Source organism: Pristiophorus japonicus, chromosome 9 (genome assembly GCF_044704955.1).
Source record: "Pristiophorus japonicus isolate sPriJap1 chromosome 9, sPriJap1.hap1, whole genome shotgun sequence".
In the NCBI taxonomy this organism is placed as follows: domain Eukaryota; kingdom Metazoa; phylum Chordata; class Chondrichthyes; family Pristiophoridae; genus Pristiophorus; species Pristiophorus japonicus.
The window spans coordinates 128,827,685-128,854,388 of record NC_091985.1 but is presented as its reverse complement, the minus strand read 5'-3'; the positions used below and the strand labels follow the sequence as shown (position 1 = coordinate 128,854,388).

Sequence of the window (26,704 nt, the reverse complement as noted above, 5' to 3'; positions counted from 1 at the left end):
AGCGCAACCATTTTATTTCTTTGCACGAAATTAATCCAGCCCCAGAATAGCCCACAACACTTACAATTCAGAGCAACGTCCCTCTCAGGTGGATATAAAGCGCCCATGGCACTATTCGAAAGTGAGTAGGGGAGTTATCCTCGGTGTCCTAGCCAATATTTATCCCTCAGCCAACATCATTAATATAGATTATTGGGTCATTATCTCATGGCTGTTTGTGAAAGCTTGCCGTGTGCAAATTTCCTACATTACAACACTTCAAAATGCTTCATTGGCTGTAAAGCACTTTGCTACATGCTGAGGTCATGAAAAGCGCTTTATAAATGCAAATCTTTCTTTTTCTGATGCCATTTTATGCCCCATCTCAATGCAACTAGGGTTCGAGGAGTGTGACAGCAGGAGCAGGAGCGGGAGGATCGAGAGGCCCAGAAAAAGGGCCCGAGAGTCGGAGGAGCCACAGGAGCAGGAGCGGGAGGATCGAGAGGCCCAGAAAATGGACCTGAGAGTCGGAGCAGGGACAAAAAGTTAAAAAAATCAAAATCGAAGTGTGACGTCACAGCCAAGCAGGTAAGTGATTGGCTGGTGGAGTGGTGAGTATTTTTCTTTTTCTTTTCAGTAGGAAACCTTTGGAATTGTTGTAAGTAGCATCTGCCAGTAAACATATGTGATCTTTATTATCTAAGGAGAGCCAGTTAATTAAATCGGCTGTTTGTTCAGTAGCGGGTGGGTGTGTTGTGCTAAGGTTTAGAGTTTAGTTCTACTCGATAGTTGCGAGTGTAACTAGAGGGATGGCAGAGCAGCGCAGTCCCATGGATTGCGCATCCTGTGGTATGTGGGAAGTCCCGGGTGCTTCGCGCAGCCGGAGCGACCATGTGTGCAGGAGGTGTCTCCGGCTGCACCAACTCGAGCTCCGTGTTTTGGAGCCTGAGCGGCAGCTAGGGTCACTGCGGTGCATCCGTGAGACTGAGAGCTACGTGGATAGCACGTTTCTAGAGGCGGTCACCCCACAGCTTAAGAGTGTTCAGGCAGAGAGGGAATGGGTGACCACCAGACAGAAGAGGAGGACTAGGCAGGTAGTGCAGGAGTCCCCTGAGTCCATCTTGCTCTCCAACCGGTCCTCTGTTCTGAGTGCCGGTGAGGGCGATGGTGGGGAGTGCAGCCAGAGCCAAGCCCATGGCACCAAGGGTGGCTCAGCTACACAGGAGGGGAGGAAGAAGAGTGGAAGAGCTGTAGTGGTAGGGAATTCAATAGTCAGGGGAGCACACAGGCATTTCTGCGGCCACAGACGTGACTCCAGAATGGTATGTTGCCTCCCTGGTGCCAGGGTCAAGGATGCCACTGAGCGGCTGAAGGGCATTCTGGGGGGAGAGGGTGAACAGCCAGAGGTCGTGGTCCACTTCGGTACCAATGACATAGGTAGGAAGAGGGATGAGGTCCTGCAGGCAGAGTTTAGGGAGCTAGGAGAGAGATTAAAAAGCAGGACCTCAAAGGTAGTAATCTCCGGATTACTCCCAGTGCCACGAGCTAGTGAGTACAGAAATAAGAGGGTAGAGCAGATGAATACGTGGCTGGAGAGATGGTGCAGGTGGGGCCCTGGACACCGTGGACAACTTTCCACGGGAGCCTCCTATCAACAAGAGCAGGCATCGACGACGAGATCCAACACCACCTGCAGTGCACCAGTGCAGCCTTCGGCCGCCTGAGGAAAAGAGTGTTTGAAGACCAGATTCTCAAAACTGCCACCAAGCTCATAGTCTACAGGGCTGTAGTAATACCTGCCCTCCTGTATGGCTCAGAGACATGGACAAGTGCAGTAGACACCTCAAGTTGCTGGAGAAATATCACCAACGATGACACCGCAAGATCCTACAAATCCTCTGGGAGGACAGAAACACCAAAATCTGTGTCCTCATTCAGTCTAACATCACCAGCATTGAAGCACTGACCACACTCGATCAGCTCCGCTGGGCAGACCACATTGTCCGCATGCTAGACACGAGACTCCCAAAGCAAGTGCTCTATTCGGAGCTCCTTCACAGCAAACGAGACAAAGGTGGGCAGCGGAAACGTTACAAGGACACCCTCAAAGCCTCCCTGATAAAGTGCGACATCCCCACTGACACCTGGGAATCCCTGGCCCAAGACCGCCCTAAGTGGAGGACATGCATCCGAGAGGGCGCTGAGCACCTCGAGTCTCAACGCCGAGAGCATGCAGAAATCAAGCGCAGACAGCGGAAAGAGCGTGTGACAAACCAGTCCCACCCAGCCCTTCCCTCAGTGACTATCTGTCCCACCTGTGACAGAGTCTGTGGCTCTCATATTGGACTGTTTAGCCACCAAGGAACTCACTTCAGGAGTGGAAGCAAGTCTTCCTCGATTCCGAGGGACTGCCTATGATGATGATGATGATGATGCAGGCGGAAGGGCTTTAGTTTCCTGAGGCATTGGTGTGATGTATTTGCAGCCATGCTCTGTACCATACATTGTACCATGTAATTACATGTAATAACCAACAGATGGGGAAAGCCCGGGAGGCACACATTACTGCACCTCGTGCTGTCTCCTATATAAAGCAGACTCCTCCTGCAGTGCTCATTTTTGGAGTTTACATTAAACTGAAAGGTCATAAGGTGATCAGCTCCAGCATGGGCAACGTGTGATCTGTTATAGTGATAAGCATACGTATCAATTGGGACCGCTTCTGAGGGAGGTGGAACCTTACAAGCCGGACGGGTTGCACCTCAACAGAGCCAGGACCAATATCCTCGCAGGGGGAGGGGGGGTTGCTAGTGCTGTTGGGGAGCGTTTAAACTAGCTTGGCAGGGGGATGGGAACCTGAAACTAGATTCAGTAGGGAGGGGAGTAAAGCTGGAATTAGAAAGCAAAAATAAAGGAAGTGAGTTTGAAGGAAAGAGAAAACAAGCAGGAAGAAAGGGTAAAAAAACAAACTTAAAGGCACTTTGTCTCAATGCACCTAGCATTTGTAACAAAATAGGTGAGTTGACGGAACAAATTGAGACAAATGGGTATGATCTGATAGCCATTACAGAGACATGGTTGCAAGGTGACCAGGACTGGGAATTAAATATTCAGGGGTACTTGACAATCCGGAAGGACAGACAGAAAGGAAAAGGAGGTGGGGTAGCTCTATTGATAGGAATTACTGCAATAGTAAGAAACGATATTGGCTCAAATGATCAGGATGTTGAAATAGTTTGGGTGGAGATTAGGAACAATAAGGGGAAAAATTCACTGGTGTAGTCTATAGGCCCCCTAACAGTAGCAACTCTGTTGGTCGGAGCATAAACCAGGAGATAGTGGGGGCTTGTAAAAAGGGAACAGCAATAATCATGGGTGATTTTAACCTCCATATTGATTGGACAAATCAAATTGGTCAGGGTAGCCTTGAGGAGTTCATAGAGTACATAAGGGATGGGTTCCTTGAGCAGTATGTAACGGAACCAACCAGGGGGCAGCTATCTTAGATCTGGTCCTGTGTAATGAGACAGGATTAATAAACAATCTCCTGGTAAAGGATCCCCTCGGAATGAGTGATCATAGCATGATTGAATTTCAAATTCAGATGGAGGGTGAGAAAGTTGGATCTCTAACCAGCGTACAAAGCTTAAATAAAGGAGACTATGAAGATATGAGGGCAGAGTTGGGTAAAGTGGACTGGAAAAATAGATTAAAGTGTAGGACGGTTGATGACCAGTGGTGTACATTTAAGGAGATATTTCACAATTCTCAAGAAAAATATATTCCAGTGAGGAGGAAAGGGTGTAAGATAAAAGATAGCCATCCGTGGCTAACTAAAGAAATAAAGAACGGTATCCAATTAAAAACAAGGGCAAAGTGGCCAAAACTAGTGGGAGGACAGAAGACTGGGAAGCTTTTAAAAGCCAGAAAAGCACGACTAAAAAAATGATTAAGAAAGGGAAGATAGACTATGAAAGTAAACTAGCTCAAAATATAAAAACAGATAGCAAGAGTTTCTATAGGTGTTATGTATTGTCCAAGTACATTAAATGTATAAGTACAATGGTGCGCCACAGAGGGCGCTGTGGTGGGAGACCTGAAAGTACCTGCAAGACAGAGTATAAAAGGCTGCCCACCACACCTGAGAGGCACTCTGGAGTCAGACAATAAAGGACTAAGGTTACAGCAGTTACTACAACACCAGACCGTGTGGAGACAGTGATTTGAGTGCTACATACACTACATTGGCGACAAGGACACGGACGAACTTCACGCATCATGCAACTATGGCCACTCTGGGCTCGTTAAAGGATTTTACGGTGGGAAATGATTGGGAGGCCTTTACGGAAAGGCTCGAGTATTACTTCACAGCAAACGACCTGACGGGGCACACGGACGCACTGAGAGAGAAGCGTAAGGCGATATTACTTTCCAGCTGTGGCGATAAGGTTTACTGTCTCGTCAGGGATTTGCTGGCACCCGGGAGCGCCAGGGACAGGGACCAACTTAAACCGAAGGAGAGCATCCTCATGGCCCGGTACAAATTCTACCACCACTGCAGACCTGAGAGCCAGGATGTCACCAAATATGTTACAGACCTCAGGAGACTCGCGGCGCCGTATGATTTTGGCACACACGTTGAAGACGCATTGCAAGACGTTTTTGTTATGGGTATTGGCCATGAGGGTCTCCTTCACAGGCTGCTATCCACGGAACCTACAGTCACCCTGAAGCAAGCCATCACCACCAGCAGGGCGCTTATGGCATCGACTTGCAGCACCAAGCAAATGATCCACACAGTCTCGAACCCGGCAGGCACTGTCCACAGGATAGCGCCCACCACGGACAAAACTGCAGAATGTGGCTCTGCCCAGGGCAGAGAGCACAGACCTCGGGGTACTAGAACTCAGAGTCCACCGAGGGGGGCCAATCAAGCAGCACCATGCTGGCGCTGCGGAGGAAGCCATGGGGCTCACCGGTGCAGGTTTGTGGAGTATACGTGCAATACCTGCCACACGAAAGGCCACCTTCAGCGTATGTGTAAAAGAAATCTGACTCACCGTGTGGCTGAGGAGATGGCAGAGGGTCCAAAGGGTCCATTTTCCAGCGAGGAAAAAGGCAGAAGACGAGGCGTTGTTTGGACTGTATACGTGTACCAACGGTTCGGCCCCGGTGATTATGGAGGTCAAGATTAACAGAGTCCCAGTGAGTATGGAAGTAGATACTGGATCGGGTCCATCGTTGATGAGTCAGAAAACTTTTGAAAAACTGTGGGTCAACCCAGCTGCACGACCCAAGCTGGTCCTGGTCACGGCAAAGCTGTGTACCTACACCAAGGAACTGACGCCTGTTCTTGGCAGAGTGGATGTGCAGGTATCTCACGGGGGCGAGACGCACAATTTATCTTTGTGGGTCATTGCAGGCGATGGACCGACGCTTCTCGGCAGAAGATGGATGGGAAAGGTCCATGGGAGCTGGGAAGACTTCACTCCTCCACAGACCGCTGTCCCCCGGGTCTCCAAAGAGCAGTGCTGACCGAGCTGGAGAAGAAATAAGCAGTTCATCAGCAGTCTCAGTTCCACAGGCCACAGCAACCCGGCAGCCCCGACCCTGGAAGAGCAGCTTTTCTCGCACGGGCCAATCGCTGAGATGCGAGCCGGCGACACGCTGCGGGCGATGAACGGAAGGCCCATCGATGGCCGACAAGTCCGGGGGGGGCCCACGCGGAGGAAGAGTCGGGCGGTGGTCACGGCTACGGTGGAGGCCGGGACAGCGGCGGCGGTGGGGGCGGCCATGGGGGCTGCAGGAGCAGCGGCAGGTACTGGGGCAGGAGCGGAGGCTGCAGCAGCGGCGGAGGCTACGGAGGCGGCAGGTACGACTCGGGAGAACGCGATTACTCGGACAGATGCAGGAGTCAGAGCAGATGAAGGAGCCAGAACAGAGGATACGGCCAGATTCAAGATCATGTTTTGGCTGTTTTCTTTCCTTCATTCTTGTTATTTCTTCTTTTCCAGAGAGTAAAACGGCAGGCCAGCGAGCTCAAGAGGGCAGCAGCAGAGCTCTGCAAAGAACAAAGGCAAGCAGTACAACTAAAATGGCGGCGCCCAAGCCTCGTGGGAACCACAAGGTGGCATCTTAAAAGGGAAATACACCCGGGAGTCTTAAAAGGGCCTTACACCGTTGGCAGTCCCCACAAAGAGACTTTTGTAAGGCAAGAGCGAGTCTAAATGAGCTATGTGAATGTAGGATGATGGATTTATGATAAGAATTAATATTTTAATGCTGAATGGTTACTGTGTTTAAAATTATGGATATGAATTACGAAAAGAGTTAATACCACGAGGTTCAAGTAAAAGGGATAAGGACCCGTGACTAACATGACCAATGGGCTAATGCGATTTTCAATTTAGGTGATTCATGCAATGGTTCAGCGGCTGCTAATGCGACCACTTCATGAGAACAGAGGCAGCGCACCAGTTGTGATACCCTGTCTCAGCACAGCCCATTACCTCGGGCAAAAGGGGCTGTGTACTGCCACCGTACCTCACCCAGAGGAGCTGGGATTAAATAACTGTTCAGTGTACCTGCAACCTTTTGACATGACATCTGTACCACATATTATATGTACCATACAAATGTACCGTCTATGTATACCTGCTTTCTGTTGGAGGTTATGCTCGTGTACTTTATCCAGCATGTAAGGACTGCAAATACCACACGCTTGCACCGGGTCCTCCACATGGGGGAGAAGAGGGAAGTGGATGGTCATGGACTCACACTCACAAATCAACCAGGACGAACAAGGCTGAGGTCACCGGCAATGGCTTTTGGAACTGGCGGGGAGTGAGATGTTATGTATTGTCCAGGTACATTAAATGTATAAGTACAATGGTGCGCTACAGAGGGCGCTGTGGTGGGAGACCTGAAAGTACCTGCAAGACAGAGTATAAAAGGCTGCCCACCACACCTGAGAGGCACTCTGGAGTCAGACAATAAAGGACTAAGGTCACAGCAGTTACTACAACACCAGACCGTGTGGAGTCAGTGATTTGAGTGCTACATACACGACAATAGGTATATAAAAAGGGAAAGGGTGGCTAAAGTAAATGTTGGTCTCTTGGAGGACGAGACCGGGTAATTAGTAATGGGGAGCATAGAGATGGCAGAAACTCTGAACAAATATTTTGTATCAGTCTTTACGGTAGAGGACACTAACAATATTCCGACAATGAATAGTCTATGGGCTATAGTGGGGGAAGGAATTTAACACAATCACAATCACTAAAGAGGTGATACTCAGTAAGATAATGGGACTAAAGGCAGATAAATCCCCTGGACCTGATGGCTTGCATCCTAGGGTCTTAAGAGAAGTAGCGGCAGGGATTGTGGATGCATTGGTTGTAATTTACCAAAATTCCCTGGATTCTGGGGAGGTCCCAGCAGATTGGAAAACTGCAAATGTAACGCCCCTATTTAAAAAAGGAGGCAGACAAAAAGCAGGAAACTATAGACAGTTAGCCTAACATCTGTGGTTGGGAAAATGTTGGAGTCCATTATTAAAGAAGCAGCAGCAGGACATTTGGAAAAGCAAAATTCGGTCAGAGAGAGTCAGCATGGATTTATGATGGGGAAGTCATGTTTGACAAATTTGCTGGAATTCTTTGAGGATGAAACGAATAGGGTGGATAAAGGGGAACCAGGGGATGTGGTGTATTTGGACTTCCAGAAAGCATTTGAAAAGGTTACTGCACAAGATAAAAGTTCACGGGGTTGGGGGTAATATATTAGCATGGATAGAGGATTGGCTAACTAACAGAGAACAGAGAGTCGGGATAAATGGTTCATTCTCTGGTTGGCAACCAGTAATTAGTGGGGTGCTGCAGGGATCAGTTTATATTAATGACTTGGAGGAAGGAACCGAGTGTAACGTAGCCAAGTTTGCTGATGATACAAAGATGGGAGGAAAAGCAATGTGTGAGGAGGACACAAAAAATCTGCAAAAGGACATAGACAGGCTAAGTGAGTGGGTAGAAATTTGGCAGATGGAGTATAATGTTGGCAAGTGTGAGGTCATGCACTTTGGCAGAAAAAACCAAAGAGCAAGTTATTATTTAAATGGAGAAAGATTGCAAAGTGCCGCAGTACAGCGGGACCTGGGGGTACTTGTGCATGAAACACAAAAGGATAGTATGCAGGTACAGCAAGTGATCAGGAAGGCCAATGGTATCTTGGCCTTTATTGCAAAGGGGATGGAGTATAAAAGCAGGGAAGTCTTGCTACAGCTATATAAGGTATTAGTGAGGCCACACCTGGAATACTGTGTGCAGTTTTGGTTTCCATATTTAAGAAAGGATATACTTGCTTTGGAGGCAGTTCAGAGAAGGTTCACTCGGTTAATTCTGGGGATGAGGGGACTGACATGAGGAAAGGTTGAGTAGGCTTTTACTCATTGGAATTCAGAAGAATGAGAGGTGATCTTATCAAAACGTATAAGATTATGAGGGAGCTTGACAAGATGGATGCAGAGAGGATGTTTCCACTGATGGGGGAGACTATGATCTTAGAATAAGGGACCGCCCATTTAAAACAGAGATGAGGAGAAATTTATTCTCTCAGAGGGTTGTAAATCTGTGGAGTTCGCTGCCTCAGAGAGCTGTGGATGCTGGGACATTGAATAAATTTAAGACAGAAATAGACAGTTTTTTAAACGATAAGGGGATAAGGGGTTATGGGGAGCGGGCAGGGAAGTGGAGCTGAGTCCATGATCAGATCAGCCATGATCTTATTGAATGGCTCGAGGGGCCGTATGGCATATTCCTGTTCCTATTTCTTATGTTCTTATGTAACCTCTTTTTTTCGGTCTTCATGTTTATGCCAAGCGTACCCTGTAGACCCACTAGAAGTTGATTGGGTGAATAGAGACCAATTCTTCTGCACATGTGCAGAGTTTTCCATTAGTGTGTGCTGAGTGTCTTGAATGCACAGTACAATTTAGCATTATTGGGTCAAAAATTGCGATTGAAGGCTTCCCGTGGGCAGACACCTCCGAGCACAAAAAAGATACGAAAATACCTGGTGGTCCCGCTCCAACGAACACTTCGGGTCCCAAGCCTAGCTGCGCAGCCCAGCGCAGAGGCCCATGAATCCTAGTATGGACTGGAGGGTAGCTAATGTAACCCCACTTTTTAAAAAAGGAGGGAGAGAGAAAACGGGGAATTATATACCGGTTAGCCTGACATCGGTCGTGGGGACAATGCTGGAATCAATTATTAAAGATGTAATAGCAGCGCATTTGGAAAGCAGTAACAGGATCGGTCCAAGTCAACATGGATTTATGACAGGGAAATCATGCTTGACAAATCTTCTAGAAATTTTTGAGGATGTAATTAGTAGAGTGGATAAGGGAGAACCAGTGGATGTGGTGCATTTGGACTTTCAAAAGGCTTTTGACACGGTCCCACGCAAGAGATTAGTGTGCAAAATTAAGGCAAAAATGGTATTGGGGGTAATGTATTGATGTGGATAGAGAACTGGTTGGCAGACAGGAAGTAAAGAGTGGGAATAAACGGATCTTTTTCAGAATAGCAGACAGTGACTAGTGGGGTACTGCAAGGTTCAGTGCTGGGACCCCAGCTATTTACAATATATATTAATGATTTAGACAAAGGAATTGAATGTAATACCTCCAAGTTTGCAGATGACACTAAGCTGGGTGGCAGTGTGAGCTGTGAGGAGGATGCTAAGAGGCTGCAGGGTGACTTAGACAGGTTTGGTGAGTGGGCAAATGCATGGCAGATGCAGTATAATGTAGATAAATGTGAGGTTATCCACTTTGGGGACAAAAACAGGAAGGCAGATTATTATCTGAATGGTGACAGATTAGGAAAAGGGGAGGTGCAACGAGACCTGGGTGTCATGGTACATCAGTCATTGAAAGTTGTCATGCAGGTACAGCAGGCAGTAAAGAAAGCAAATGGCATGTTGGCCTTCATAGATAGAGGGTTTGAATATAGGAGCAGGGAGGTCTTACTGCAGTTGTACAGGGCCTAGATGAGACCACACCTTAAGTATTTTGTGCAGTTTTGGTCTCCTAATCTGAGGAAGGACATTCTTGCTATTGAGGAAGTGCAGCGAAGGTTTACCAGACTGATTCCCGGGATGGCAGGACAGACATATGAAGAAAGATTGGATTGACTAGGTTTATATTCACTGGAATTTAGAAGAATGAGAGGGGATCTCATAGAAGCGTATAAAATTCTGACGGGATTGGACAGGTTAGTTGCAGGAAGAATGTTCCCGATGTTGGGGACATCCAGAACCAGGGCTCGCAATCTAAGGATAAGGGGTAAGCCATCTAGGACCGAGATGAGGGGAATCCTTTTCACCCAGAGAATTGTGAACGTATGGAATTCCCTACCATAGAATGTTGTTGATTCCAGTTCGTTGGATATATTCAAAAGGGAGTTAGATGTGGCCCTTATGGCTAAAGGGATCAGGGGGCATGGAGAGAAGGCAGGAGTGGGGTATTGAATGGTGGTGCAGGCTCAAAGGGCCGAATGACCTGCTCCTGCACCTATTTTCTATGTTTCTATGTACTTCCTGGAATCACGTGGGCCTGGACCTCCAATGAAAATGCAGTATTCTCAATGGGGAGACCCCAAAAAAATCAACATTAATTAAAACAACACTTCACTTTTTTTAAATCGATAAAAATTGAATTAAATTAAATGTTTTAGAAGAAAATGTATTTTTTATATATTTAAAAATGTTTTAATAGTGTTAAACATAAACTTACCTTCATGGACAGGGTTTTTAATATAAAATAAGTCGTAACATTTATTTTTTCTATCTTTTAAAACTCTTACACTGGTAAAAGTGGGCCTTTTGGCTGCTGTTATCGGGCGTAAGAGTTTGAAGGACATTCACTGGACAAGAGTTAGGCAAATAGGGGTGATGGGTAAATGCGACTTGATGTGAATTAGGATTTGGGCAACAGAGTTTTGGATGAGCTCAAGTTTATGGACAGTGGAAGCTGGGCGACTGTCCAGAGGTCACAAAGGCATGAGTGAGGTTTTCAGCAGCAGGGGCAGAGTCTGGCGATGTTACCGAGGTGAAAGTAGGCGGTCTTATCCGAATGTCCTGGTGCTACTCTGTATCTCAACAGCAGTATCCAGACACATGGAACTGTTGCAGTGTGTTTCGCAGGTGGCAGAAGGAGGTCATTCTGTTAGCAAAAAACCCCACAAAAATCGAGCCTGCATTGCCATCAATTACAGAGATTCATCTTTTTACTTTGACGATTACTGTCGATTGTGGTGAGTAATATATCTATAAATAGAGATAGATAGATAGATAGATAGATAGATAGATAGATAGATAGATAGATAGATAGATAGATAGATAGATAGATAGATAGATAGATAGATAGAGATAGGTAGAGAGAGATAGAGATCGATAGCGATAGGTAGAGAGAGATATCTATTGATAGAGAGATCTATAGATAGAGATAGATATCTATAGATATCTATAGAGATATATAGATGTCTGTTGAGATAGCTACTGAGATAGATATTGAGATAAAGATTTAGAGAGATAGCGATATCAAGAGATAGAGCTATATATCATCAGTTAGTAGCACATATGTAAGGTAAAGTACTTCTGGCCTCACACTGACCCAGCATAAGCTGGATTTACACCAAACACTAAAAAGCTAAGTCCGAGGAGATAAATATGGAAACATGCACACAGTTGCTAGCTGGCTTGTCCAGTGGACAATTCTTTATTTCTCCTTCCAAGATTAACCTTAGCTGATACTCGACCTAACAGTCATGCTTGTGTGCCCTGTCCAACTAAACGTGTTACTGTTGGCCTGTTCTGGGAGAGAGCACTAGAGTCTTGAGTTTTTTACCCTAACCAGTGTAGTAGAGATCGAACTTGTTACTATGGTGGCCATTGTCCATATTTTCTAACTATAGGGGATTATTCCTATCCATTTTATATGCAATATCCCTTTTTCTCCCTAAAATCACCTGATTTGGAATCTGAGACGTGGATTCTTCCACCAGCAAGTTTGCTGTAAAGCCCTTATTTAAATATTTCATCAAAGTAATTGTGTATAATCTCAATAATACCCATTCATGAGGGGTCCACAATACTGACTTAACTACTTTATCCCAAATTTAATTCAAAAATAAAATTGTGTCTTTCTCTAAGATGGTCTTATGGATGAAGGTTGTTGCACTGATAGTGCTAAAATCTTGGGTGATCTTATATAACCAAGGGTCAAAGAGTATTATTACACAATCTTACAGTGCAGAAGGAGGCCATTCAGCCCATCGTGCCTGTGCCGGCTCTTTGAAAGAATTACCCAATTGGTCCCATTTCCCTGCTCGACCCCATAGTCCTGCAAATTTTTCCAATTCCCTTTGAAAGTTACTATTGAATCTGTTCCCATTGCCCTTTCATGCAGTGCATTTAAGATCATAACAACTCACTGCGTAAAAACATTCTCCTCCTCTCCCCCGATTCTTTTGCTAATTATCTTAAATCTGTGTCCTTTAGGTACTGACCTTGCTTCCAATGGAACCAGTTTCTCCTGACCGACTCGATCAAATCCCCTCATAATTTTGAACACCTCTACTAAATCGCTCCTTAAGTCAGTTCCAAATGGGATGTAAATAAATCCTGGGTTCCTGTGACGGATGCCTCTTTTACATTATTAGAGTTAAAAAAGCAAATGGATGCATCTATCCACTTCGTGCTTGGAAACTTAAACTGCATTGGAAATAATTGAGCTAACATAAGTTTTATCAGAAGATAAATCATTTAGATCACTGTCAAGATTTTTATGATTTTTGGAAACTTGAGGCTTTTTCAAAAATTAGATTAAAGGATTGATTGATTTGCGTTTCAAGGGAAATTGCTGTCAAATACCCAGAATCTAAATTGGTTGCGGTCTCATATCCGGCACACTTTAAGCACAGCTCTGTGGAAATGCTGTAGGATTAGATTTATTAACTTACCATGACAATAATCAGCACTGGACTCGGATTCTGTTTCAAGTGTCTTATTTCTGTATGTCAACTGTTTCACTTTATGCCTAAATTAACTTTTTACACACCAAGAACTGGAACTTCCCTCCAGCCAGTTAGAGAGCTGTTCAGTGGCTTTCAGCGGAACACAAGAACAGGAGTCGGCCACTCAGTCCCTCAAGCCTATTCTGACATTCAATTAAGTCATGGCTGAACTGTATTTCAATTACATTTATGTACCTTTGTTCCATATCCCTTGATACCCTTGCCTAACAAAAATCTACCAATCTCAGTCTTGAAATTTTCAATTGAACCCCAGCATCCACTGCCTTTTGGGGGAGAGAGTTCCAGATTTCCAATTTCCTTTGTGTGAACGGTGCTTCCGGATTTCACTCTTAAATGGCCTAGCTATAATATTAAGATATGCCCTCTTGTTCTGGATTCCCCCAGCAGAGAATTTTGTTTCACTGTATCTATCCTATCGAATCCCTTCACCATTTTAAACACCTCAATTACATCACTCCTCAAGCTTCCAAACTCAAGGGAATACAAATCAAGTTTATGCAACCCGTCCTCATAATTTAACCCTTTAAGCCCTGGTATTATTCTGGTGAATCTGTGATGTACCCCTTCCAAGGTCAATATATCTCTCCTGAGGATGGGTGCCCACAACTGAACACTGTACTCCAGATGGGGTCTGACCAAGGCTCTGTACAACTGAAGCATCACTTTTGAATTCTAACCCTCTTGAGGAAAATGCCAATATTCCATTAGCTTTTTTGATTACTTTGTGTACTTGTGCATTAGCTTTTATTGATTTGTGTACATTTACACTTAAGTCCCTTTGATCCTCTATAGCCCTTCGTCTCTCTCCATTAAGAAAATGTCCCGACTATTCTGTGGCAATATCAAAACAGCCTGCAGTGAAGATGTTGTTTAAACAAGTGATTGTCAACTCTCAGTCTGAACAACTCAGCATCAGATCAGGAGAGGGGAAACTCATCCACACTACATGAGGTGTGAAGACATAGGAACACTCAGCCCCTCGAGCACCAGGGTGATGGGTGAGCGGGACCTGGGCAGCTGAGTTTTGGATGACCTCAAGTTTACATAGGGTGGAACATGGGAGGCCAGCCAGGAATGTGTTGGAATAGTCAAGTCTAGAGGTAACAAAAGCATGGATGAGGGTTTCAGACAGGCAATGTTATAGAGGTGGAAATAGGCGGTCTTAGTTATGCCATGGATATGAGGTCGGCAGCTCATTTCAGGGTCAAATATGATACCAAGGTTGCGAACAGTGTGGTTCAGACAGATGTTACAGAGAGCAAGACAGAGTTGGCGTTTTTGTGTTGTCTACCTGTCTGAAGCTGCATATCTGATCTTCAAATTACTTTAGTGTAGGCCCATATCTGATTTTTCTGACTGGTTCAGTGGGTGTACTGTTTGTAATTAGTATCTATAATGTCACTTCTGCTTGAGTCACAAAAAGAATCAATCAGAAAATACCTTTTGTCGAATTGTTTTTCCAGTAAAATGTCACATAAAGGACATTATACCAAAAAAAAAGGCTCACCAGAACAATTGAGCCTTGTGCAAGTTCCCCATATCCAGCCCACTACTAAACAGATCGAATATTTTAAACCTATACTTAATTAGTATTTATAAATGAATAAACTGCATACCGAAATGAATAAACGTCATTTTTAAATTCATCCCGAATGGCATCTGTTGGAGTGACCACACTCACCCCCTATTCGCCTCCCGCTCTCCATCCTCAGTGCCAGTCTTGCCATTACCACATATTGCGGCTGCTGCACCCTTCCCCCTCGCTGGCTGCCTCTGCAGACAGCTACTTTACACACAGTCATCAAAAAGGTCAAATATGATAACACAGAAGCCAACTTTCTCCCACTATACATGTGCACTCAGCAATTTTTACATTTTTTACAGAAAGATCTTGTAAAGGGCAAACAGCTGATGGAAGAAAATGTCACGCCATTGTGTGTTCCTTTAAGTGTATCCTGTTCGGTTTTAGCTACTTTTTATTACAGGTTGTAAAGTAGGCAGTAAATGTTGTGGCTGCCCCATCCCCAAGAGTTATTCTCAAATCGGAATCGCTAAAACCATGATGTATATCGTCGCTCGGTAACGAAGCATTTATCTTGTCTTCCAAGTTTAAACAGCATAGCTTCCGACTTGATTGCATTCAGTTTCAGAGGCACGCTGCCTTTTATCATTTAAAAGTTCTGTTCTTTTCAATTTAAAAAAAGATAAATAACAATGACACCAAATGCATAAGTGGCATTTGGAATTTTTTACACTGAAACCCTGCGGCAAAACAAATGATTTTACTTCCAACTGTAATAGGCTGATCTGAACCTGATGGAACTATTTCTTGGACCTGTGGCATCATCTTTTGTCTATAAATAAAAAAACATTTAACGCCAACAAACCAGCTCATGTCATTTATATTAGTTTTTAAAGATTATTTCTTTTAAAATTTGCTTTATTGTCTCCCTGACCGAATCTCCAGCTGGGAGGACGAGTGGTTGGTAATCAATGTCTCCATGGCCTCTGCAATGTCACTCTGTGGTTGCTGAGGGATCGAGGATGCACAAGAGCAAACTGAGTCAATACTGCAGCTCACGAACAATATCAAAGAAAGAAAGGAAGACTTACATTTATATAGCGTCTTGCACGACCTCAGGCCACCCCAAAGTTGCTTTACAGCCAATGAAGTACTTTTGAAGTGTTGTAATGTAGAAAATATAGTAGGCAATTTGTGCACTGCAAGTTCCCACAGTCATGTGATAATGTCCAGATAATCTGTTTTTGTGAAGTTGATTGAGGGATACATTTTGGTGAGAACACCAGGGATAACTTCCCTGCTCTTCTTCAAAATAGTGACACGCGATCTTTTACATCCACCTGACAGGGCAGACAGGGCCTCGGTTTAATGACTCATCTGAAAGACGGCACCTCCGACAATGCAGCAAATCCAGAGCCTGCAGCGATGGCCCTTCCCTTTAAGGAAGTTAAAGAAAAACAGAAGTGGAAGCTCACTGCCCCACCTGCATCCTTTAGCACCAAATCAAGCACGCCACTTCCTTCCTGGAGCAATAAAGCCAATTTTTTGAAAGCTGAGAAGCATTAGCGTCTGCCGTTAAGTTTCCCAGCTTTCAAAAGTTACCGCCCCCAAACGGGGCAAAAATTAATTTCACCTCCGAGGTTCTTAAAGTGGCCATACTATTCCTCTTAAAGGTAAAGTTTCTTAAAGGGTCATTCCCTTATTCGGGGATTAGGACCTTCAATCACTCTGCCACAGTGCGAACAGCTAATGTCCAACTCTAGCACAAGAATCCTGCAGCTCTTGTAAATGGTGCATCCCGAGCCAAACAAGTGCTCTCAGACTCTGTGCTTATCCCTCAGCGTTAGCAGTATGACATTCCAAAGCTGACACTTCATTACTCGCCCCTTCCTCATGAAGCATGGAAAGCGTTTGCTGCTCTGAATCTGTTTTGGGTCTGAAATTCTGTAGGAAATCAATGTGACACATTGAAAGCAAAACAGAAAATGCACTGGCCAAGGTCAGGGTAGTGGCAGCTGTATGATTTTATGGAGAGAAATCAGCGACATGGATTGCAAGGAGCGTGGAAAGCGATTAGAACACAATACAGATAATGGTAACACAAAAAAGCCGTCAGTAAAGGAAGTGGATCGCACTGAAAATTTGCTGAGACGTGTTTGAAAAAATGATGCCTTTTCAAAAAAATTATGTGACTCCTGAGCCTGCTGAGTTCTGGCAAAATGACCTGAAACATTAACTCTGTTTCTCTCCCCACAGATGCTGCCTGACCTGCTGAATGTTGCCAGCATTTTCTCGTTTTAGTTCAGATATCCAGCATCCGCAGTATTGTGTTACTTTTCTTCAATGGAAAGTCGTGGTTTATATAACGCATTACAGACTTAAAGTGAATACAGAAATACAAGGGAAGTAGATGTCATGCTGAAGGGGAGGTTTTTAATATCTTTTCCCATTCACTAGTTACAAGTGAGATCATTTTGACACTGGGCGAAGTATAAAACGGGCAACATCGGATCAGCCACTTATTGTATATCACCTCCATTTCATTTCCATCGAAGGCTTGATCGGAGCAAGTCCGACTGATTGTTTTCCCCAATGTTTTCCAGTCGTACAGAATGTACTTTTGATATATGACAATAAAGGCTCGAAAATTGCGGAGGCTTCCTGCGGACGGATGTCTTCGACCAAAGTTTTTTTCCAAAAGTACCTGGTGGTCCCGGAGGAACATAGACTTGCAGTCCGAAGCCTAGATGTGCAGCCCAGCGTATGGGCTCACGCATCCCAAGAATGTAAGCGCAACCTGGGATCACGTGGGTCTGGATCACCAAAGAACATGGAGTATTCTCATTGATAATAATGGGAACTCCGCTTGTACGAGCTGCCATTACTATCAATGAGAATACCCCCCAAAACACAGAAACACAACACAACAAATAAAAACACACCTCACACATTTAAAATTAATTGAAATTGAATTTAATTAAATGTCGTAGAAAAAAAAAATGTTTTTTTTAATTTTTTTTTTATATGTTTTAATAGGATTAAAAATAAACTTACCTTAATGGACAGGGTTTTTAATATAAAAATGAGTGATAAAATGTAATTATTCTATGTTTTAAAACTCTTATGCAGGTAATAGTAGGCCTTACGCCTGCTTTTACCAAGTGTAAGAGTTTGAAGGACATTCGCTGGGCAAGAGTTGGGCAAATCGCCCAAATCTCTGCCCCACGAATGTCCTTCTCTCGGGGTGGCGTGCGACCTGTCAATCGCAAAAGATGGTTCTCGGCGAATGCACATTGCGTGCCGAGAACCGGCATTTATGAGGCCTCTTCAGGTGTGTGCATACATCGTACGCACCCAGAGAGGCCACAGTTTCCGGGCCAATATGGTCATGCGTTCATAGTAAAAGTGTACCCAAGCTATTCAAAACTGGCTTAGTGAACAAAGTGGACACTCTAATAATTTAAACGTCTAGGTCTGTTATATTTCATCAGTAGCTTGACGGTCATAGTCGAAGGCAAAATCACATTGGTAATCCCAGCGACATCATGCAAAGCTACTTATTAAAACATGAAGCTGCCAAAGATGTTAAGAGTTTCTCCCAGTCAGCACGCCTTGAGGCAAGATTCGGTATAGAATAATTTTCTTCTCCTTAGTACCAGCAGACTGGAAGTGCAGTGCAATAGTATACTGTATTGAAGTTCCAGTGCTGCACTCTATGGAAGCGATAGGATGTGGGTCCATGCCCATGATTCGCCCACACAGGTTACCCAAAACTGAGGGATCAGAGGAGGTCTTGATTCCCTCACCAAGAAATTAGAACAAGGGCCACTTTATCACCAATGGCGGATTTCTTGGGGAGAGAATACTTTGCTCATATGACTGTTACATAATCATTTTTTTTAAACATGGAACGGTTACAAAGCAAATGGTGATACGATAGCTTTAATAGCTGAAACATTAGCCTAATTTCTCATTCCAATGGGCCCGGTTACGTGGAATCGTAGAATAGTATAGCACAGGCCATTTGGCCCATCGAGTCTGTGTCTCTTTCGAAGACCAATCCAGTTACTCCCACTCCACTGCACTTTTCCCATACCCCTGCAATTTTTTTCTCTAGTTCTTTTGCCAATCACCTATTGTTAAAATTGTTAACGGTTCTCTGTCCTCGGGTATTGTTCCCCTCACCTTCAAATCTGCTGTCATCACCCCTCTCCTCAAAAAAACAACCCTTGACCCACTTTGTTTACTAGCTATCGCCCCATCTCCAACCTCCCTTTTCTGTCCAAAGTATTTGAACGTGTTGTTGCCTCCCAAATCCGTGACCATCTTTCCATTAATTCAATGTTTGAGTCCTTTCAATCTGGCTTTTGCCCCTGCCACAGTATCGAAACTGCTCTCATCAAAGTCACAAATGACATCCTTTGTGACTGTGACAAAGGTAAACTATCCCTCCTCGTCCTTCCGGACCTGTCTGCAGTCTTTGACACAGTTGACCACTCTATCCTCCTCCAACGCCTCTCCACCAATGTCCAGCTGGGTGGGACTGCACTCGCCTGGTTCCATTCTTATCTATCTAATCGTAGCCAGAAAATCTCCAGCAATGGCTTCTCTTCCCACTCCCTCACCGTTACCTCTGGTGTCCCCCAAGGATCTGTCCTTGGTCCCCTCTTATTTATCATCTTATTTGCTGCCCCTTGGCAATATCATCTGAAAACACGGAGTCAGTTTCCACATGTAAGCAGATGACACCCAACTTTACCTCTCCACCACTTCCGTCAACCCCTGCTTGGTATCTAAGTTGTCAGATTGCTTGTCCGATATCCAGTACTGGATGAGTAGAAATGTTCTCCAATTAAATATTGGGAAGACCAAAGCCATTATCTTTGGTCCCTGCCACAAACTGCGTTCCCTAACCACCGACTCCATCCCTCTCCCTAGCATTAATCTGAGGGTGAACAAGACTGTTCATAACCGAGGTGTCATATTTGACCCTGAAATGAGTTTTCAATCACATATCCCGACGTAACTAAAATTGGCTTTTTCCACCTCCATAGCATTGCCTGCCTCCAGCCCTGCCTCAGTTCTTCAGTTCTTCTGCTGCTGAAATTCATGCCTTTGTTACCTCTAGATTTGACTACTCCAACTCACTCCTGGCCAGCCTTCCACATTCCACACTACGTAAACTTGAAGTCATCCAAAACTCATCAGCCCGTGTACTAACCTGCACCAAGTCAAGATCACCCATCGCTCCTGTGCTTTCCGATCTACATTGGCTCCCAGTTAAACAACACCTCGATTTCAAAATTCTCATCCTTGTTTACAAATCACTCCATGGACTTGCCCCTCCCTATCTCTGTAATCTTTTTCAGCCTCACAATCCCACAAGATGTCTGCGCTCCTCAAATTCTGGCCTCTTGAACATCCCTCATTATAACTGCTCAACTATTGGTGGACGTGCCTTCAGCTGCCTGGGCCCTCCTGGGAACTCCTTCCCTAAACCTTAACGCCTCTCTACCTCTCTTTCCTCCTTTAAGACACTCGTTAAAACCTTCCTCTTTAAACAAGCTTTTGATCATCGGCCTTAATTTCTTCTGGGGCTTGGTGCCAAATTTATCTGTTTGTCTGTAACACTGTTGTGAAGCGCCTTGGCACGTTTTACTATGTTAAAGGCGCTATATAAATAAAAGTTATTATTATTATAGACCCAACATTTTCTGATTTTATTCCCAATTCTGGTCATCTTGTTTGGAATTCAGTGTAATGCTGCTGTGGCTTAAGTAACTTTGCAATTTGTCTTCAGTAGTGTTTCTGAATCCAGGATAGAAAGGAAAAAGATAGAAGCAGCCTTCTGACTAAAAGCTGGTAAGCGTCCAGCTCTCTGTCAGATGGTGCCGTACTGCCTAACTGTTCCATCTCATTCAGATCTCTCTGCCTTCAAAAATCTTTGAAGGATTAAGAAAGAGAGGTCTCAGGAGAGCAAGTGGAAAGATTTTCATTTGATGGAGCAAGATGGGGAAGTATGAAATGAAATGAAGCAGGATATCTGAGCTCCGGGTGGAATTGTTGCAGATTAATGAATAAGTGTGGATCACTGGACATTTTGTTACTCGAGCTTATGAATTCTCAGAACACAAAATGATGTTCAAAGACCGCAACTTTTTAATAGATATATTTTGAATGAAAGTCACAAAACAGTCAGACTTCACTTCGAGCTAATGTGGCAAAATAAAATAATTCAGAAAATATTTTCCTGCATTACTAAAAAAGCAAGTAACAATTGAAGCGGTTTTCATTTACTGCATCAACATTATCATCTGAATTCTGGTAACATATTTGCAGTATAAATAAGAACATAAGAACATGAGAAATAGGAGCAGGAGTAGACCATTTGGCTCCTTGAGCCTGCTCCGTCATTCAATAAGACCATGGCTGATCTTCTACCTCAACTCCACTTTCCCGCCTGATCCCCATATCGCTCGATTCCCTTAATATCCAACAATCTATCGATCTCCGTTTTGAATATGCTCAATGACTGAGCATCCACAGCCCTCTGGGGTAGAGAATTCCAAAGATTCACCACCCTCTGAGTGAACACATTTCTCCTCATCTCAGTCCTAAATGGACAATCACTTATTCTGAGACTGTGACCCCTGGTTCTAGACACTTCCAGCCAGGGGAAACATCCTCGTTGCATCTACCCTGTCAAGCCCCTTAAAAATGATATCCATCAAATAACAAGCAAGGGAGAAAGCAGATTGATCACATTGGCTGAAATTGAGTTAGAAATAATTATAAATGCTACGCCTGGTGGAGCTAGGTTTGATATATGGCACAGAAACAGGCCATTCGGCCCAACCAGTCCATGCCAGCGTTTATGCTCCACTTGAGTCCGCCCGCCACCCCCCCATCCTTCCTTATCTAACTCTATCAGCATAACCTTCTATTCCCTTCTCTCTCACGTGTTTATCTAGCCTCCCTTTAATTGCATCTATACTATTCACCTCAACCACTGCGGCACAGTGGATCCTTCAATTCCCACACTTCTATTATGCACCATCCCAATTATCTGACAGAATTTGGTCAGGGTCAAAATTTGTGTGAAAAATTATTTCTTGGGATAAGTTCTCTTGTTATTTGTATTTCTTCTCCTTTTTACTACATTGAGGCCACTGTATAAATGTACATTGTTATTGTTGTTTCTTGTCGAATAGAACTACACTTTTTAACATTTCTATTTCGGAATGATACCAGGGCTCAAAGGGTTAAATTGTGAGGCCAGGTTGCATAGACTAGGCTTGAATTTGCTTGAGTATAGAAGACTAAGGGTTGATCTAATTGGGATGTTTAAAATATTTAAAAGTTTCAATAGGGCAGATACAGAGAAACTATTTCCTCTGGTGGGAGAATCAAGAACGAAGGGCCATAATTTTAAAATTCAAGCTAGGCCATTTAGGAGGGAAATCTGGAAGCACTTTTTCACACAAAGGATAGTAAAAATTTGAAATTCTCTGCCCCAAAAGGCTATGGATGCTGGAGGTCAATTGGAGCTTTTCAAGACTGACGTTGATAGACTGTTATTAGGTAAGAGCATCATGGGATATGGAGCTAAGGCGAGTGAATGGAGTTGAGGTAAAGATCAGGCATGATCTCATTCAAAGGTGGAGCAGGCTCAAGGGGCTGAATGGTGTCCTTTTTTTATTCCTGGGATGTGGGCACCACTGGCAAGGCCAGATTTATTGCCCATCCCTAATTGCTCTCGAGAAGGTGGTGGTGAGCCACCTTCTTGAACCACTGCAGTCCGTGTGGTGAAGGTTCTCCCACAGTGCTGTTAGGGAGGGAGTTCCAGGATTTTGACCCAGCGGCGATGAAGGACCGATGATATATTTCCAAGTCCGGATGGTGTGTGACTTGGAGGGGAACTTGCAGGTGATGGTGCTCCCATGTGCCTGCTGCCCTTGTCCTTCAAGGTGGTAGAGGTCGTGGGTTTCAGAGGTGCTGCCAAAGAAGCCTTGGCGAGTTGCTGCGGTGCATCTTGTAGATGGTACACACTGCAGCCACGGTGCGCCAGTGGTGGAGGGAGTGAATGTTGAAGGTGTTGGATGGGGTGGCAATCAAGCGGGCTGCTTTAACCTAGATGGTGTCAAGCTTGTTAAGTGTTGTTGGAACTGCAATCATCCAGGTAAGTGGAGAGTATTCCATCACACTCCTGACTTGTGCCTTGTAGAGCGTGAAAAAGCTTTGGGAATCAGGAGGTGAAACATTCACCACAGAATACCCAGCCTCTGGCCTGCTCTTGTAGCCACAGTATTTATGTGGCTGGTCCAGTTAAGTTTCTGGTCAATGGTGACCCTCAGGATGTTGATGATATGCGATTCGGCAATGGTAATGCCATTGAATATCAAGGGGAGGTGGTTAGACACCCGCTTGTTGGAGATGCTCATTGCCTGCCACTTTTGTGGCGCGAATGTAACTTGTCACTTATCAGCACAAGCCTGAATGTCGTCTAGGTCTTGCTGTATGCGGGCATGGACTGCTCCATTTTCTGAAGAGTTGCAAATGCAACTGAACACTTTACAATCAACAGCAAACATCCCCACTTCTGACCTTATGATGGAGGGAAGGTCATTGATGAAGCAGCTGAAGATGGTTGGGCCAGAACACTGCCCTGTGGAACTCCTGCAGCGATGTCTTGGGGCTGAGATGATTGGCCTCCAACCACCACAACCATCTTCCTTTGTGCTAGGAATGACTCCAGGCAGTGGAGAGTTTTCCCCCAGATTCCCATTGACTTCAATTTTACTAGAGCTCCTTGATGCTATACTCGGTCAAATGCTGCCTTGATGTCAAGAGCGGGCACTCTCACCTCACCTCTGGAATTCAGCTCTTTTGTCCATGTTTGGACTAAGGCTGCAATGAGGTCTGGACCCGAGTGGTCCTGGCGGAACACAAACTGGACATCGGTGAGCAGGTTATTGGTGAGTAAGTGCCGCTTGATAGCACTGTCGACGACACCTTCCATCACTTTGCTAATGATTGAGAGTAGACTGATGGGGTCATAATTGGCCGGATTGGATTTGTCCTGCTTTTTGTGGACAGGACACACCTGGGCAGTTTTCTACATTGTCAGGTAGATGCCAGTGTTGTAGCTGTACTGTGAAAAATTGGCTAGAGGCGCAACTAATTCTGGAGCATAAGTCTTTAGCATGACAGCTAGGATGTTGTTAGGTCCCATAGCCTTTGTTGTATCCAGTGCACTCAGCCGCTTCTTGATACCACGTGGAGTGAATCGAATTGGCTGAAGACTGGCTTCTGTGATGGTAGGGACCTCAGGAGGAGGCTGATATGAATCATCCATTCTGGCTGAGCATGGTTGCAAACGCTTCAGCCTTGTCTTTTGCACTCGTGTGCTGGGCAACATCATTGAGGATGGGGATATTCATGGAGCCTCCTCCTCACGTTAATTGTTTAATTGATCACCACCATTCATGACTGGATATGGCAGTACTGCAGAGCTTTGATCTGATCCACTGATTGTGGGATTGCTTAGCTCTTGTCTATAGCATGCTGCTTCTGCTGTTTAACATGCATGTAGTTCTGTGTTGCAGCTTCCTCAGGTTGGTACCTCATTTTTAGGTATGCCTGGTGCTGCTCCTGGCATGCTCTTCTGCACTCCTCATTGAACCAGGTTGGGCCCCCTGGCTTGATGGTAATGGTAGACTGAGGATTATGCCGGGCCATGAGGTTACAGATTATGGTGGAATACAATTGGTGGAACACAGGCTGATGGCCTCATGGATGCTCAGTGTTGAGCTGCTAGATCTGTTCTGAATCTATCCCATTTAGCATGGTGGTAGTGCCACGCAACACGATGGAGGATGTCTTTAGTGTGAAGATGGGACTTTGTCTCCACAAGGACTGTGGATGATTACTGCTACCAATGCTGTCATGGACAGATGCATCTGCGACAGGTAGATTGGTGAGGACACGGTCAAGTAGGCCTTTCCCTCGTGTTGGTTCTTTCACCACCTGCTGCAGGCCCAGTCTGGCAGCTATGTCCTTCAGAATTCAGCCAACTCGGTCAGTAGTGGTGCTACTGAGCCACTTTTGTTTCTATATTATAACTTTGTACATCGTGTGCCTCTGGTATTGCTGAACCATACGTGTGAGGCCAAATGCAGAGCATGTTCTCAATTATACACCTATTTTGATCATCCACCTGAGAACTCCAATCCATTCGGCTGCAAAGTGGAGGTTGCATTATAGTTGCTTGAGTAACTAAGACCATACATTGCATAAAAACTATTATTTCTTCCAATTTTGTGCACAGATAACATGCTGGAACTGTATTGTCTGCTTGGAGTCAGTAATATCAGTAAGGAGCAGCTGCAATGTTCGAAGGTGGGAGAGCATCCCTGCTGCATTGCATCAGTAAAGTCTTTTGGATGAGACGTTAAACCGCGGTCCTGTCTGGTCTCTCAGGTGGATGTAAAACATCCCGTGATAATATTTCAAAAAAGAGCAGGGGAGTTATCCCCAGAGGCCTGGCCAATATTTATCTCTCAACCAACATCACCGAAAGAGATTATCCAGTCATCATCTCATTACTGTTTGTGGGACCTTGCTGTGCGCAATTGGCTGTCGGGTTTCCTGCTAATAATAGTGACTACATTTCAAAACTAGTAACTTAATTGAGTATAAAGCACTTTGGGATGTCCTGAAGTCGTGAAAGGCGCTATATAAATGCAAGTCTTTATCCACGCTTCTCCTTTTAATGTACAGCATTTTATCTATTTATTTTTATCCTTATACAATCATCTCCCTGGTTTCCTTTGATCTCCCTGATCTATGCGTCAATTGCAGCTGAGAGGGTGGTGTCCAAATGGCCACCATTGCTACCCAGAGCTGTCTGCGGGGCTGCCAAGAGATAACCCTCCCTCCGATTTCCCTGCTTCCGCTGTTCAAAGAGACCTGGCATCTTCTCGGTACCTTCCCCCATGGCATAAAGCCAAGCCCCAACACACAGGGGGCAGCATCTTGCTCCACCACAAGCAGCACTATTGATACTAGACAATCTCTTATTTAAAAGAAAATAAAGAACTTGTATTTCTATAGCACCTTTCACGACCTCAGACATCCCAAAGCAGCCAATTAAGTTATTTTTGGTGTGTAGTCACTGTTGTAATGAAAGAAACAGTCAATTTATGCACAGCACGGTCCCACAAATAGCATTTGCGAATAGATGTTCAATAATAATAAGCAGATTCAATAATTACTTTCAAAAGGGAGCTGGATAGATACTTGAAGGGGCAAAATTTGTAGGGCTATGTTAGAAAGGGCACGGGAGTGGGCCTAATTGGATCATTCTTTCAAAGAGCCGGCACAGGCACAATGGGCCGAATGGCCTCCTTCTGTACTATATGGTTCTATGACGCTTTCAAAGAAAATAAGAAAGACTTGCATTTATATCACGCCTTTCATGACCCAAAGCGCTTTACAGCCAATTAAGCACTTTTGAAGTGTCGTCACTGTTGTAATGTAGAAAACACGACAGTCAATTTGGTCACACCAAGCTCCCACAAACAGCAATGTGCTGATGATCAGATAATCTGTTTCGGTGATGTTAGTTGAAGGATCGATACTGGCCAGGACACCGGGATAACTCCCCTGCTCTTGTTCACAATAGGGCCATGGGATCTTTTACGTCTACCTGAGAGGGCCAGTTTAACGTCTCATCCAAACGACGGTACCTCCACCAGTGTAGCACTCACTCAGTAATGCACCGGAGTCTCAGCTCAAGTTTCATGCGCATGCTCAAGTCTCTGAGTTACCCACTGAGTCACGGCTAATTATGATTTTCACTTTACCTGCTAAACAGAAGGAAATAATAAACAGATGTTATTGGCAGCTGAAGGCACTCTTAGACTGATGTGGATACGTAAAGGGGCTGAAATTGGTGAAGGCTAAGGGCCGCCCAAGTGCTGCTCAAAGGACTGGCGATGGCCGCCGAGATACCTGACGGTACTTTGGGTGGAAGTTTCGACAAAAAGGTCCTTGAAAGGGCGCCCAGCAGCAAAAGAGGGATTTAGACCGTAAATCTGGGCGTCAG

The 26,704-nt window shown here is 44.8% G+C and overlaps 1 long non-coding RNA gene across 2 annotated transcripts in view; it reads right to left on the bottom strand.

The window, feature by feature from the left end:
• LOC139272690 (uncharacterized) overlaps nt 1–6,061 on the bottom strand; it is an 81,932-nt gene extending 75,871 nt beyond the window's left edge. For both annotated transcript variants that reach the window (XR_011594942.1, XR_011594943.1), the window contains exon 1: nt 5,040–6,061. This is a non-coding gene — a long non-coding RNA (uncharacterized lncRNA). The remainder of the gene's footprint in view (nt 1–5,039) is intronic.
• Nucleotides 6,062–26,704: the final 20,643 nt, after the last annotated feature.